We start from the raw sequence: 14,316 nt of genomic DNA, 5'->3' as shown, positions 1-14,316 counted from the left end.
GAGGGAGGGTGTCTGAAAGCGATGGTCTGCTTGCGCAGGCATGGGGGGACCCGCTTAGTGCAGAGCGCTGATGCCCGGCACTGCGTGTTTCCTTCTCCCTGACGGCTGCCTGGAGTGAGATCCTTTCCCATTTCAGACAAGAAGAGATACAAGCATTGAGCTCGTGTCAGCCTGGGAGTCATAGGGTACCTCYTGTAGACCCATAAAACATTCAGTTTCCCAAACTCTGCTTCCTTCATCTCTTCCACCCAGCTTGCTGGGTACATTCAGAACAGGGAAGTGAAATCAACCCTGGGAGGAGGCAGAGTCAGAAAGAAATGTGACTTCTTTATTTTCTGCTGTGAAAAGAGTAGGCCAAATTCAGTTTCCTTGGAATTAGTTCAGCTATTGCCGCTCCCTGAGGTGTAGCGATAAATGGAAGGTATTTGGGTAGGATTACTGCACCGGGGACAGGGCGGGCAGCAGGCACTTTGCTGGTGTGCGTGGACACGGGAAGCGCCATGTCCCCCGGCTGCCYTCGTGCTCGGGTGTGAGTGTGCCCACCTTCTGCGCTTGCACATCTCCCTTAACCTCAGCCTCTGACTTCCTTTTTCTCTGTCACTGTGGTGGTTCGCTGTGGCCAGATGCCTCTCTAAGGCAGGACTGCTGCAAAGCTGATATTAGAGCCCATGGCAGGGACGCTCTCCTCTGCCCAGTGCCTGGCATAAACGCTGCTCCCGAGCAAAACAGCTTGGTTCTGCTCGGGATTTTAAGGGAGCAGCTTGTGTAACCGAGTCAAGAGTAAAGGTTTCCCTCTCCATACGCCTTTTCCTCCAGCTGAGCACATCCCCCTGTCCTGACTGCTGCGAGGATGCTGGAGCTAGAGGGACCATGAGCCTGTTTCCTTCCGTGCGGGGACAACCCTAGGAGAAACCGAAAAGGCGCAGCAAAAGCCGCAGTATTCATCACACTGCGGCCTCGTGGGGTGAAGGATGTCAGGGTCTGGTTAAGTGCGAACTGGGTTTTGTTCCTTTAACTCGGGGTTTCCTTTTTTCCTGGAACAGAAAAGCGAAACCAAATGCAGGACCAAATGCAAGCCGAGGAGGGYGCAGCGAGGAGGCGGCCAGGAGGTGGCAGCGGCTTCCTGCGCCGCGGCCGAGGCCCAGGGATGCTCCTGCGCTGCAGCCCCCCTGCAGCCCCGCAGCCCTGGTCCTGAGGGAGGGCTCCGCTGGGATCGCTCCCTCCTTCCGCAGCTGTGCCGAACGCCTGCGTCAGATTCCAGTCCCGGAGCTGRCGGTCAGCTGCCCGCTGTGCCGCCCAGCCTGGGACAGCCTGGCTCTGCTTCTGCCACCCCACCGCATCCGCGGCACCGCGGCGAGGAAGCGGAACGAGCCCGCCGGGCCGGCGTCCCCGCAGCCGCGGGGGTGTSCCCGCGCCAGCTGAAGGGCACCTGCCCCGATCGGGGCCAAATCTGGGTGTTTCGGTGGCACCGGGCCCCGTGGTGGCGTAGCGTGGCGTGCGAGTCGCCCTYGCCTTCTTCCCGTGCTTCCTCCGCCAGGCAGCATCTGTTTCCTGCCCTAAATATAACGCGAGGCGGTGGCGGGGCCAGTGCGCGGGAGGCYGAGCCCCACGCGCTCCCGTGCTGGGCGATCAGGGAGCGGAGCTGGGGGCTTCACGGCTGGCAGAGGCCTCGGTCGCAGCGCAGCGTCACGTGCATGAGCGTGCACGAACGTGTGCATAGCTACAAATGTGTGCTGCCCCCATATCATCCCTCTGCGAGGTGCATTGCTGCGGCGGCAGCGTTTTCTCGCAAGACAGCTGAGCTCGGTGCGGGCGCAGGCTGCGGAGCGGCTGCGGGGCGCTGCGCGGAGGCAGGTCTCGCCACGACGGCCTTGAGGAGCGCCGTGGCTCGGTGGAGTCACACGGCGCCTCGGATCTCAGCCCGCGCGTGCTTGGCGGATTTGCCGTTTAACGGCTATAGGCAGCTTGCTCATTCCTGGGACGGCTCCAGCAAAGGCTTCCAGCTATTCCCCTAGGATCCTCCTACATCCTGGCGATAAGGATCAGGAAGGGAACGTTCCCTCTCCAGCCTCAGCCCAGCTCCGAGCACAGAGTCCCCCTGCGCGCGGCGGGTGGAGCCGAGCAGAGGCGATGCTGTGAGAAGAGTTTCTTGCAAAGTGACACACAGATGCAAAAAGAAAAAAGGGGAAAAAAAAAATCTTGCAACAATGATCTTATCGTGTGACTGGGCAGCAGCGCCAGGCGCCCTTCATTCGGCCGGGTGCGAAACGCTTGCCGGGAAAGCGGAGCCGCCTGCCAGGCTGCGGCCGGTTCCCCTGCAGCCTGCGCCCGGGCGGCGCATCCTCCTCCGCCTCGCTCCGCTCTTTCCCCGCTCCTTGCTGCCCGCTTCCCCTCCACGTTCGGCGCAGCGCTGTTACCTCCCGTAGCGCGTGCTCCCTTCCAGCGCGTCTGGTTTTAGCGTTTGCCCGCAGGCAGCCACGGGCACAGCCCACGGCCGGGCTTGCCGGAGGGCTCCGGGCGCCGCCGCAAGCTTGCCGAGTGCCTCTCCCGTGGACCCGGCGAGCTTCCTGGGGCCATTTTCTTAGTTTGGAACCCCCAAAAAATGTGAAACAGCATGCTTTTGCTGGAAAGTTCTGCGCCGATGTCTTCTGTGTCTTTTGCTCTATTGCTGTTTAGGGCTCGGCACGACCGGGGCCGGGTCTGCGCCGGCCTGCGAGCCCGCAGCCCCTCTGCTCGCCGCGCTGCCCGTCGCCCCGGGCTCCCYGCGAGATGCCCCCTGCTCCCCCTGCAGCCGAAGGGGCCGGATCAGGATGTGACCCGCTGCAGAAATACGAGGCTCCTGCCCCCAAATCTGCCAGAGTTCAACTGCGAGGGGTGAAAGCGCTCGGCTCAGGACGGGCCATGCTCCTTCTCGCACCCTTCCCTGGCTCACGTTTCTCCCGTCATGTTTTGTCTGACCCTCTGCAGCGAGCGAGCACCAGGGACGGGGAATATCTCCGTGCAATGTGTTTGTGAAACCTGACTCACTCCCAACCACGCTCATGCACTAACTCACCATCACCAGTGCAGCTGGTTCGCTGGCGGGGCACTTRCATTTCCCCTGGAGCTCTTTCAAGAGCTTTCTTCCTGCCCGCAGTTCGCTAATCAAACCAAGCTCTTATTTATAGCGCTGCCACTTATGTCTGGGTAAGCCCGGAGCGGCCCCACTGGCTTAAAAGGATTTACTGCAGCTTTCCCGGGGCATATCGAACAGCGGGACGCGGTGCCAGGGCTGCCGCAATCCCAGCGCAGGCAGGAGCAGGGGCTCCCCTCGGCAGCCCAGCGATCCGCACGCCCGGCCGAGCCGTCACCGCACCGGGAGCGCTTGCCTGCGGCTCAAATACGTTTGGGTTCTCTGGGGAAAAAGAGAGTTTTGCAATATGACTCCAAGGAGGAAGCGGCAAGAGGTTGCAATACGCTTCCCGACATATTCTAGCAACAACTTCCTGTGCATGAAAGTGAAGGACAGTCGCGAACGGAGAAGGTGGCTGGGAGGAAGGAAAGTCTCCTGTTTGTCACTCCGTCAGGGGCACAACTGAAAACAAACTGTTCTCCAAAGACCCAGGCCGGAGCGGGTGCGGGCAGCCGGAGCCCGCGGGCCCGCGGCGCGGGTCCCTGTGCAAACAGGAAGATAGATGAGCTGGGCGCATCCGGAGCGCCGAGGGCCTGCCAGCGCCCCCGGCTCGCGGGGGAGGCTCTTTAGGAAGGAAGCGTTGTTTATATCTCTTTATTTTTAATCTATATATRTTTGGATCCCGCCCTTTCCATTATGTGCGGCAGAAATCGAGGCCTCTTCGGTTTCTTTTGTTCTCCAACTAACACAACCAACRTTTTTGTTTCCTTAGAAAAAAATGAACTTCGTTTTTCTTTAATGTTTATTTGCAGCAAAACATGCACACAAAGATCTCTCAACAGAGTAGAAAACTCAGYGTTTCTAACCACGGGCACTGCCAAGATTGCTGCTGCAGTTTTTTGGGGGGAAATAAATTGCCCTTAAACAGTTCCCACAACGCATGATTTCTGAAACTCACATACCTGGACCTTGCCTGTAAGCTAGGTTGGCACTAGAGAAACAGCAGCGCCCTTACTYCAAGGTGGAAGAGAGTTTAAACTGAGCGCACTGCTGGCTAAATAACAACAAAAGGTCGGGTGCCGGCCTGGGGATGCGGTTTCGCGCCTGCTGCRTGCAGCTCTGCAGCACACTGGAGCGGCGCGCGAGCCGGCTCGGTTCCCACGCTGGGCTCCCGTGCTGAGCTCCCGCGCTGAGCTCCCGCGCTGGGCTCCTGCGCTGGGCTCCCATGATGGGCTCCCGCGCTGGGCTCCCGCGCTGGGCTCCTGCGCTGGGCTCCCATGATGGGCTCCCGCGCTGGGCTCCCGCGCTGGGCTCCCGCACACGTGCGTGGCTGCGCGGCAGCAGCTGCGAACGCTGACTTCGGATGCGGTCGGGGAGTGGTAAAATAGGCCCCTTCCACAGAGCGCTTTGCTGCGAGGGTCTGGTTTCCTTATCTGCTGGAAGTCTAATTTGCTGAGGAAATCCTGTCTCCCGCTGCCTGCCGGCATCGGCATGACCTCATGCCGTGCTCCGTGGCCGCACGGGGAGGAAGTGTCCTCAAGGCAACTGCGTGGCCACGGGCACCCGAGCTGGGGCACCCCTTGGAGGGAGCGGGTCAGTCCCGATGTTATGTTTTAAAAACTAACAGCGCTCGCTAGCAATCACCCCGGAGTTGTTTATCCTCCCTTTCAAAGTGCTGCTTCTTGCCTTCACTTTTTTTGTGGCTTCAGCCTCCAGGTTCTGCCAGCCCAAAACCATTTCTTCTGTGCACTAGTATTTTCCTAGGCAGGTGCTTGAAATCTAGGATTAGATCATTTTTAATGCCTCTTAGAGCAGTTCTAGTGTTACCCAGTGTCTCAGCCTAGAAGAAGCTTTTCAGGGCTGATCCAACCCTGCTGGCTCTTTTCTCCCATTTCTGCACACCTAGTTCGAAGTGTGGACACCAGAACTGAATGCAGTGGTTGGTTCTGGACTCCCTGGGGCCAGCACAGAGCCATGGCCACCTCCTGTCCTACCAACCCTGAAGAAAAAGCAGCACAGCCTGCATAAGTTACTCTGCCGGTTGCCACTAGGCAAGCAGCTGCGTGACCTGCGGACGTCAGCGACACGGGAGCTGATCCCAGCGGCCGGCTCTTGACTGTTGACCAGGTGCTGCGTGCACAAAACGCGCTTCCTCACCGCGCAGMGCAGCCCGTGTCTCAGCCTTGCCAAGGAGAAGGCGATTGCCCCAGACCGGGTCTCGTCGGCCTGCAAGGGCCATCACGAAGCRGCAGCCTCGCCCTGCGAGGAGCGCAGGAGATGACTCTGAAGGAGGGGCACTTCCGCTGCTTCGGGGTCATTAGCCTTCCTGCTGGCATAGCTTATTCACTCGTGGTCCAAAAATAACATCCCTCCCGACCCGTCTGGCAGCGTTAGGCTCCAGCCACGCAAAGGTAGCTGGCAGTAATCGCTGTCCCCCATGTGCTCTCTTTGGGAAGGAGCCCTGGCTCTGGTCCATCTCCTAGGCGTTGGCTCTCCGAGGCAGCTGATATCTCCAGTGAACGTGCCCCAGCGTCGTGCATGGCCACGACCACACAGAGCAGGAAGGCAGTTTCTCCTGGTTGCTARAGCAGAAGTTGGGACCACGGGCTTTGTTACCAGTTTTGGAGTATTGACTGGAATTTTGAGGAGAAAGAGCTATGAATCAGAGGTCCTGTGCTCCAGGCCCAGAAATTGCTGTTATTTTTCACAACTGATGTCATTGCAATCAGCAATGTACAGCTAAAAAGCATCAGCTATTTAAAAAGGCGACGGTGGAGGGCAGGCAGCCCAGAGAGCTTGCACCGGGAGGCGGTGAGAAGCACAAACCAGAGAGTTACCCAGCAAAAAAGGTGCTCACTGAGTGCCGGGACATCCTGCTCCCCACCTGTGGGAATGATGCCCCGTGGTCGGTGGTGACAGAAGCCATCAGTAGGAACCAGTCAGTCTGGTAAGCTGTACTTCAGCACATAATAAAGCACAGGTAGTAAAACAAGGTGATTAAAAGTCTGATACCTTTGCTGCTTCTGTAACTTTAGAAATACAAGTCGAGCTTTTTGATATTGGGCTAACTCTAAGAGCTGGCCCCCAGCTACCCTACGAGCTAGGCAAATATTCTAGTATCTCTAAGTGTTGGTGTATCGACTGGGACGGAGCGTCTTGAGAGACTTCCCAGCTGCTTTGAATAAGTGTCTGTGAGATCTACTGGAAGATAAATACCCTCATGCATGGTATCCTTGTTCCTTGAGGAACCAGTCTTGGGAGCACAGTTTCATCCTAGTCCTCATGGTGATGCAGGTGTCACACAAGGGACTTGCTCTGCTGTGGCTCCATGCTGCCCGGAGGACGCATGGGGACGTTAGCCAGGCTTCCGGGGATGCAGCAGGAAACCAAGAAGCCAGGTGATCCGAACACCCCTTGGCTTGTCGTCACACTGCTAGCATCGTTCCTGGGCTGACTGCTACGGTGTCGGTAATTTCCCTCCAGTCCCCTTATKCAACCAGAGCCAAGGGCAGATGCTAACTGGCAGGTCTTTGAAGCACGTACCAGAGTTTCTTGTAGCCAAATGGGCTCATCTTTGGAAAACAAGAGATTTTAGGGATAAACAGAGAGAGGAAACAAAAGCACTATCAAAACAAACAGCAGAATTTGTTTGGAAGACATGAAAGTTGAAGGAAAAGACCTTGCAGCTTTTGTACGTGTAAGCAGACTAGCCAGTCTCTAGCGCAACTGGGCTCAGAGCAGTAAGATGTAAGTCTGTCCTGAGGTAAAGCTGCTTTTTGCAGGCATAATCATTAAAATAGTCCTGCTTCAGTGGGAGTTCACAGTCATTACACATTTCCGTGTAATATGGAAATTATTACTGAACAGTGCTTTTAGGAAATCCTCCATTTCCCACCTTCTGGGATCAGTCATTACTTCTGCGAATCCAAGCATGGGTGACGGGCAGGGGGAGCGAGAAAGCCTGCGTTTTAGTGAGATACACAGCCTTGTCATTAAGGTTGGAACAAGCAAGCAGAGGAAGAGAAGCRCTACGAGCCCCCCCGTGCCGCGCCGGCGCTGAACGCGCGCGGGAGGCTGCTGCGGGCCGGGGCTGACACGGGAAGCGCGGGACGGCCTGCTTTCCTCTGCAAACCCGTCTGTTGTACTTCTCGCATCACGCGCAACCGCTTCGTCTTTGCTCATTTCTGCTGCTAAACGCTGGCTGGGAGATGAGCTATTTTAAATTGTACCTGCTGTTATTTGTACAAAAGGACRCCAAAGTACCCCCAAATGCTCCCAAGACCAGCTTTTCTGCTAGTGCTGCAGACACGCACGCTGCTTGCTGAGGAAGGACGTGACAGTGGTGACGCTTACCGCCTTCCACGGCCTCTAGCTGCAGAAGGGCAGGTCAGCGTGCACTGCAGCGGGGTGTCCGGGCGCCACGCGGCTGGCCTCTGCTCAGAGCTACGGCCCAGCTCGCTCTAGCCAGCGAGAGAAGCGCTGGGTCTGCTATGTGCTTTACTGGAGGAAAAACCCCGTGAGGGCTGGAGAGCCWAGAACACGACATCCAGTCCTTACTCGGGCAAAACTTCTGGTTAACCGAGTCATAACTGCAGTGGGAATCACTCAGCAATCTGGTGAGGAGGCAACAGCTGATTTCAGTATGGAACTGAAGATTTTGCCCTGTGATGGGCTGCTTTTGTCCCAAATGACCAAGTGGTCTTTACTTTGGAGTGGAGCTTCATGCTCCCTCTTATTCAGTGTTTGCTTTACTGTTAATATAATGGCCTTTCTGTAGGAAAATATCTACTCTTTGCTGAATGAGAAGCATAAAGCAAGTATTATTAGCTTGCATTCTGGAAGCAATCAGAAAATGAAGAGTGCAATCATAAGGCTAAGTGTTATTGTAATTGTAATTATAGTGGAGCAGCTAATAAAAAGAGCTGAGAAACAGCCTCTCCTTAAACAGCTGTTTCAAAACAAGCTTTTGGTAACACCTGAGAGCAGAAGCAGTAAGAGATTGCTGCAGCATGCCAGCTCACTAAGTCATTCCAGGATAGCAGGGCAGCATTAATTGGAAACACACATCTCTTATCCAGTTACAGGTGACTCCAGTCACTCACTGTCTTTATAAGCCTTGCCATGGAGGCTTGCTGGTTCTCCTGATCAGCCCCAGGTAACTGTGTGTTCTGCCAGCCTTTGGCTCACGCAGGAGTTCCCTGGGGCTCCAACTGGCTAACTATTACAGCTAAAGACAGAAGAAGGGCTGTCTGCAAACTGGTGCTTTTTCCATCTCTGATTCTCAGATGCTGATAACCACCAGTCCTGGCTCTGGAAGGGATCAGCCTTCAACTGGGAAAAAAATCAGGAATAGGTAATGTGGAAATAATCTCATAGATTTCAAGGGGTTTCCAGCAGTTTGCAGATGACTAGCTAAATTGCTGCTTTTACTCGAATAACTTTAAAATTACTAGGTTATACTACAGTCATTATGTGACCCTGTTTAAGTAGAAAAAGTGCTTAAATCCCATGAAAGTAAGTATGCAAACAGCACTTGTGGAATTAGACTTCATACTATTTCAAAATGTATATGATATTTAGTTTTAAAGTACTGTTTGACTCATTGTGTGCACAATTACAAAAATAGCTACAAAAATCAAATGTCCCAGACTTCCTCTAATGTTTTTTTTTAAATCAATTCTTATTTTCATCTTTCTYTTTGCTCTTTCTTCTTTCCCATGCCTCCTTTCCATTCCCTCTACTGATTTTAAACACTTGAAATAACAAAATAGAAACTGTACATTTGTACTAGAAACAGACAAAAAAAAAGTAGAGGTTGAGGTTAGGTACCTAGATGCCCTTTTAAGGCAGCATCTAGTTACAGGGGGTGAGCAAATGCTTGGATTCAAAGTCTCGTACAGGAAGAAGCTGGGTAATAGCAGAGAATACCTAGTTGCAGCTGCCTTTGATCAGTGAGCAGTTTGATGTCAGCTGAAAGAATAGCATTTACTAGTGTTCCCTTTGAAATAGGCCATCTCAGCCTTTGCATGCTTGAAATCACTCATCCCCTGGCCCTTTGCTCCTGAGGGGGGCTGGGAACTCMATCTTCTCATTCTAGTTTTGTATCGTGTAAATCCAGTGACTCTGACAGAATCATTTTCCAACTTGTCAGTGGGGTAAATGTGGGCAGAATCAGGTCTTGATATGGAGTGTTATGTGAAATAGAAAGTGGGTCTATGCATGGAGACACTAACTAGAATTTCTGTGCACATGTGTCAGAAGGTTTGTCATATACTTTGTGTTTTATGATATATTGTGTTCTTATTAATTATCATTGTATAAATGATCATACTTGGATGATACTGTAGAGCATCATACAGTTCTTGTCTGGGGCAAGTAATTTTCCTTTTCATGGGTGAGTAAAGTATCTTTTTGTCTTTGCTTTACCTGGCAAGTTTGCTTTCTGCTTAGGCTATTAGATTGTTCAAGGCAGCTTGGCAAGACTGCTCAGGTAATTCTCTTTTTTGCAAATTTCTGCATTTACAAGTGGGCTGGGAGAAGGAATAAAAGATTAGTAGCTGAAGAAGAGTGCCATGGTGAGGGAACTGTAGGTAATACATCCTCTGATTTTCCTTACTAGAAAAGAGCTGAGCTCCGAAGTGAAAGCAAAATRAGTGAAGAGCTATTAGGGGATTACTATTGTCCTTTGAGTTTGCTGGTCACTGCTGTATAAATCAGAAGCCTTCTCATCTGCYGTTCACTGGAGTTCACATCTTGGCATTCTGCCTTACTACACTCAAGAGATGTATAAAGAATTGAAGGTATATTTTAATCCAACCCCATACCATCCCAATGAGACAGGCCAATATTTCCATCCCTATTCTACAGGGAAAGGTGGAAGCAACACAGCACGTTAGCGGCCCAGCTGAGAAGGGGAGCTGAGCTGTCGCAGCCCGGTCCCTTGCTGTTGTGAGGTCTGCTGGACTTCACTATCTTCTAGAGCTAGGAATACAATGCAGGAGGCCCCATCCACTACTGCCTTTCTACACCTCCGACACCATTAACTACCGGTTAGATCCTCCCAGAGCTGGTAACAGCTCCTGTACATTTCACACGTGGTTCCTGGCACAAGGAAAGTAAGCTAATTGACTATTTTGTGATTCCAGTTTCTGAATAAAGAAACWGTCTCTCCCACCAAAAATAAATATAGTACACTGCTTGGAAGAAACTCTCTGCCATGAATAGACTGGCAGGGTAGTAGRGAGATGCTTGGCTAACAGATTGCTTGGAAGGCTTTCAAATATAGCTCTGAAACCAATACCTGTGATTAAAAAGTGAGAGGGAGGTGCACAGGTTAACTTTTTGGCTCATTCTAACTCACTTGGGGTCATTTCCTTGCCAGCTGCTTGCTCTTATAGTAAATGCCAGGTTGCTACACTTCTTGACAAGTGAGTTCTTGCTTGTGGGGAAAGCAGTTAATAAAATCAGCCTATTATGTTGCCATTAGCTTAAAAAATGGGAAGTCCTGTGTATGATAATAAGCAGTTGCCTGTCACACCTGAGAAGCAGGAAGTGTGATTTTTTTTTTTCCTTTATGCTTCCTACCCAGCAAGGTTCACAGACTCATGATATTCAATTATAAAATCCCTGAATGAGAAACATGCATCAGTCTCTCTTTCCCTGCAGTGTGCAATCACAAGCACCAGACAGACACAAGACACTTCTGGTGTGCTTGCAGTTTAGGATAGCATTCAGGAAGCTACCTGAGAAGTCTCCATCCTATCACCCTTTCAGACAGACCAATAAAAGTCACAGAGGAGGAAGGCCCAGGCTCTCTGGTACTTCTGATAAAGGGAATCCCACTCCTGCCTCCTTAACCTTTCTGCCATCCCTGTACTCATAGGTGATTTTTTTTTTTTTGAGGCCCAAACTGGAAAATACTTCAGCATCTGCAGCTGCCWTCTGGGATTTAGCCTTTCCTGTGTTTTCAGGCAACTTTAATGAGATCAGCTGAGTCAGGAGAGGAGCATGGCAGACAGCAGTGCTTGCTCCCTGGGCAAGCTGAAGAGCTATGYCAGGTCTTCCCTTAGGAAGCCAGTTAGACCTTAAATGTAGGATTGCCTTGGGATCAGCCCTCTCTCCAGTTCTCACACCTCCCATCTTATCYGGATAATTATCTAGTAGCTTTACCCAGCCTGACAGTGAGCACAGAAAAAATAGGTCTGCTGCAATCTGAGGATGAATTATATTTTCAGCAGAGGAGCCTGTTTGGTCCTGTCTATCTGCTCTGATAATAGGCTCACAGCTTTGGAGCTCACCTGCCTCCACAGAATTTGTCAAATGCTGGTATGTTTTAAGCTGTCCTTCATGGTCTGAACCCTGGCAAGGACACTGCATCCTCTGGAGCATTGCATCGTGATGTTGTGCAGCCTGGTGACGTGAGACAAAGTGCGCGTTCAGTGACCCCTGAATCCACATTATCAGCAAAAGGAATCACTGTTGTGGTGTCAGTGATTGTTGACATGCACTGTTAATATAATCAATAGTCATTATTCCTAGTGATACGCTAATCTAAACTATAAAGAAAATATGTTTGCACTTCAAAAGCTCCTGCTGAGTTTTTGTAATGAACCTTTTTCCCTGATTCTTTCATGACTATAGTTTAGTTGTTATCACATGGAATTTGGAGAGAACAAATTCTTATTTTGTGTGATTTAAGTTCAATCAGAACACGATCATCATGAAGTCAGCACCTTTGCATTTAATAACAGTAATAATGTATTATGAGTCTGTACAGTGTCAAGTACTTCCATTTAAATGCACCGTTGATGTGTTTTACTGAGCTGACTTCTGTTCTCTAGTCTTGTGATTCTATCAGTCAGGAATCCAGGCTCATTATGAGATTGCAAATTGTTTCTGGATTTCATTAAGTGAGCAAACGGGTATTAGCTAGATATTTACATCAGCTGAACTTGTGATAATTTATCCAGTTGGGCAATTGTTATTTTGGAAAAAAAAATGTCCTGAGGGATAATGATTCATTTTCATCTGTCTATATGAACCTCAGTATAACCCCTAGAACTCAGCTGCACATCTAGGCAGGGAATCTAAATCCTACTGCAGTTGCTGAGAATAACCATGTTTTCCTCCCAGTCCTCCTTTGCTGCCACATACCAGAAAAAGGGAAGTGAAGCACTGATGTAATTTAATGATCTCGATTGACTTAGAGATTTCAGAAAAAATATTTTGTGTGTCAACCTTTTCTTAAAAGAGTGGAAGGGTCAAGGTCATGTGCAATTTACTAAAACTGCAATGTTAAGGATAATGGTCTGTCTTTGTGTCCAGTATGAGTTCTACCCTGTAGATGACAGGGTATAGAGGCTTAGTTCATTCTTCTTTCCTTGTGGTGTTGCTGAAGTTGTCTGAGTAGAAATAAACCATTTYGGGATGTTAGCACTTCTTATCCACTTTAAGTAGATGTAAGTGACGACATCAGTTATGCTGTTGTAACATACAGATCCTGGAGTATCTTGTTTCCGTCTTACTGGTTCAAGTCTAGTTCAAGCTATTCCTGACACTTGACAAGAGTGGTCAGTGGTATCTGGTCAGTGGTATCTCTTAAATGATAGTGTGTGTTCTCATTTAGAAGATACATTGAAGGAGAGACCAGCAATGGAAGGTGTAGAAAGATGATTTAAGGCTATGAGTTGATAGTTTCAGTTTGCTAATGACCAAGCACTTATTACACAAGAGAGAAATGCAGTAACATAGCACTGTGAATCAGGCACATTCATAGCATGAATTAGACAAGAATTCATAGCATGTAGAATAAGGCCCCATACAGAAGTTTGTGGGAGCCGTATCTCTTYGGTTAATGAAAAAAGATGGTATGCAGGGCTATAARAAYTGAAGATCCAGATCTATGCCCTACTGAAGCCRGTAGGAAAATTCCCRCTGACTGCAGTTGAACTTGGATCTTTCTTCACCTTTCTYRTTTCTTTTTTAATGTATTATTTCATAGCCAAGGTTCACACTCATCCAGATCTAATTTCATGTACTTGCAAAGTCTGATTCAGCAAAAATTATTATCAGCTTGCATTTAGACCTGCAGAAAACTGAGGGGGGACAGAAATCAACCTTCCCAGAACAGACATTAAATAGGACTTTTATTTTGCTGAATCAGGCCCTGAGTATGTCTGGACCCTTATTGTTTTGAAACTTAGATGATCCCCAACCCTTGGAACAGATTAAAAATGCATGATTCATTGGATATAATAAAACTCTTCAGCCAGCAGTGCTGTGTGGAAGAAGCTGTAGATGCATTTATATTGGAGACAAAGTTTACTAAACATTCAGTTTTAAAGGAAACCTGTGAGTAAAATGCACCCTTCTGGTRAGCCCTGGCAGAATGCTTATATGCTGTCAGATAACCTAAGCCTCTTAAGGACATTAAGGACAGGGTCTCTGCATGCAACTCCTATCTGCAGGAATGARTTTCTTTTTTTATTGACTTTTGACTTTCAAAACTTTTTTTTTGTCTTTGCATGTTTTTCTGCATATAACCTCTTATTTTTAAACAATCTATAGATAGTAATTTGCTGCAATTCAAAAGAAAAGCTGTTCAGCSAACAGCTTTAGGTATCCTTAAAGACACGTGATCTGTCCACATAAAATGCCCACCTGCAAAAGAAGGGATTTTTGTATACTACTACTGAGGTTGGCAAGTGTGAGCTCTGCCGAACCAGCGGAGAAAGGAAATGCGGAAATCCCTGCGAGACTAACCTGCCTCCAGCTACACAAATTAAGGAACAGGGATGCGCTTGCTCTCTTCCAGCACGGTGGTCCCCAGGGGAAGAAACATCTTGCTGGGACCTGAGGCATACAGAACTGGGATTTACAGATCCAGAGCAGCATCCCCGATTTACACCTGGAAGCAGCGTTCCTCTGCGGTGTAGGTCTCCCCGGCGCAGGCGGTGAGAGCGGTTTTCGCCTGTTAGCGCGGCGGGCGAGAGCTGGGTCCYCCAGCTGCGCTCATCCCTTGGCCACCGGCTTGCTGGGGACTTTGCTTAAGTCATTTAATCTGTTTATCTCTGTATGACTTCTCAGGTGAGGAAACGAATAGTGTTTAGCTTATTTTTGTATTCACACTTTTATCAAAATTACTGTTTTTTTTTCTTTTTCCCCCGCTGGAAGCTCAGGCAGATCCGCGCGCGTCGCGCTGCGGC

The sequence above is a fragment of the Rhea americana genome, unplaced genomic scaffold (assembly GCF_003343005.1).
Source record: "Rhea americana isolate MKP2758 unplaced genomic scaffold, rheAme1 scaffold_241, whole genome shotgun sequence".
Classification (NCBI taxonomy): domain Eukaryota; kingdom Metazoa; phylum Chordata; class Aves; order Rheiformes; family Rheidae; genus Rhea; species Rhea americana.
Note: the sequence above shows the minus strand (reverse complement) of the source record.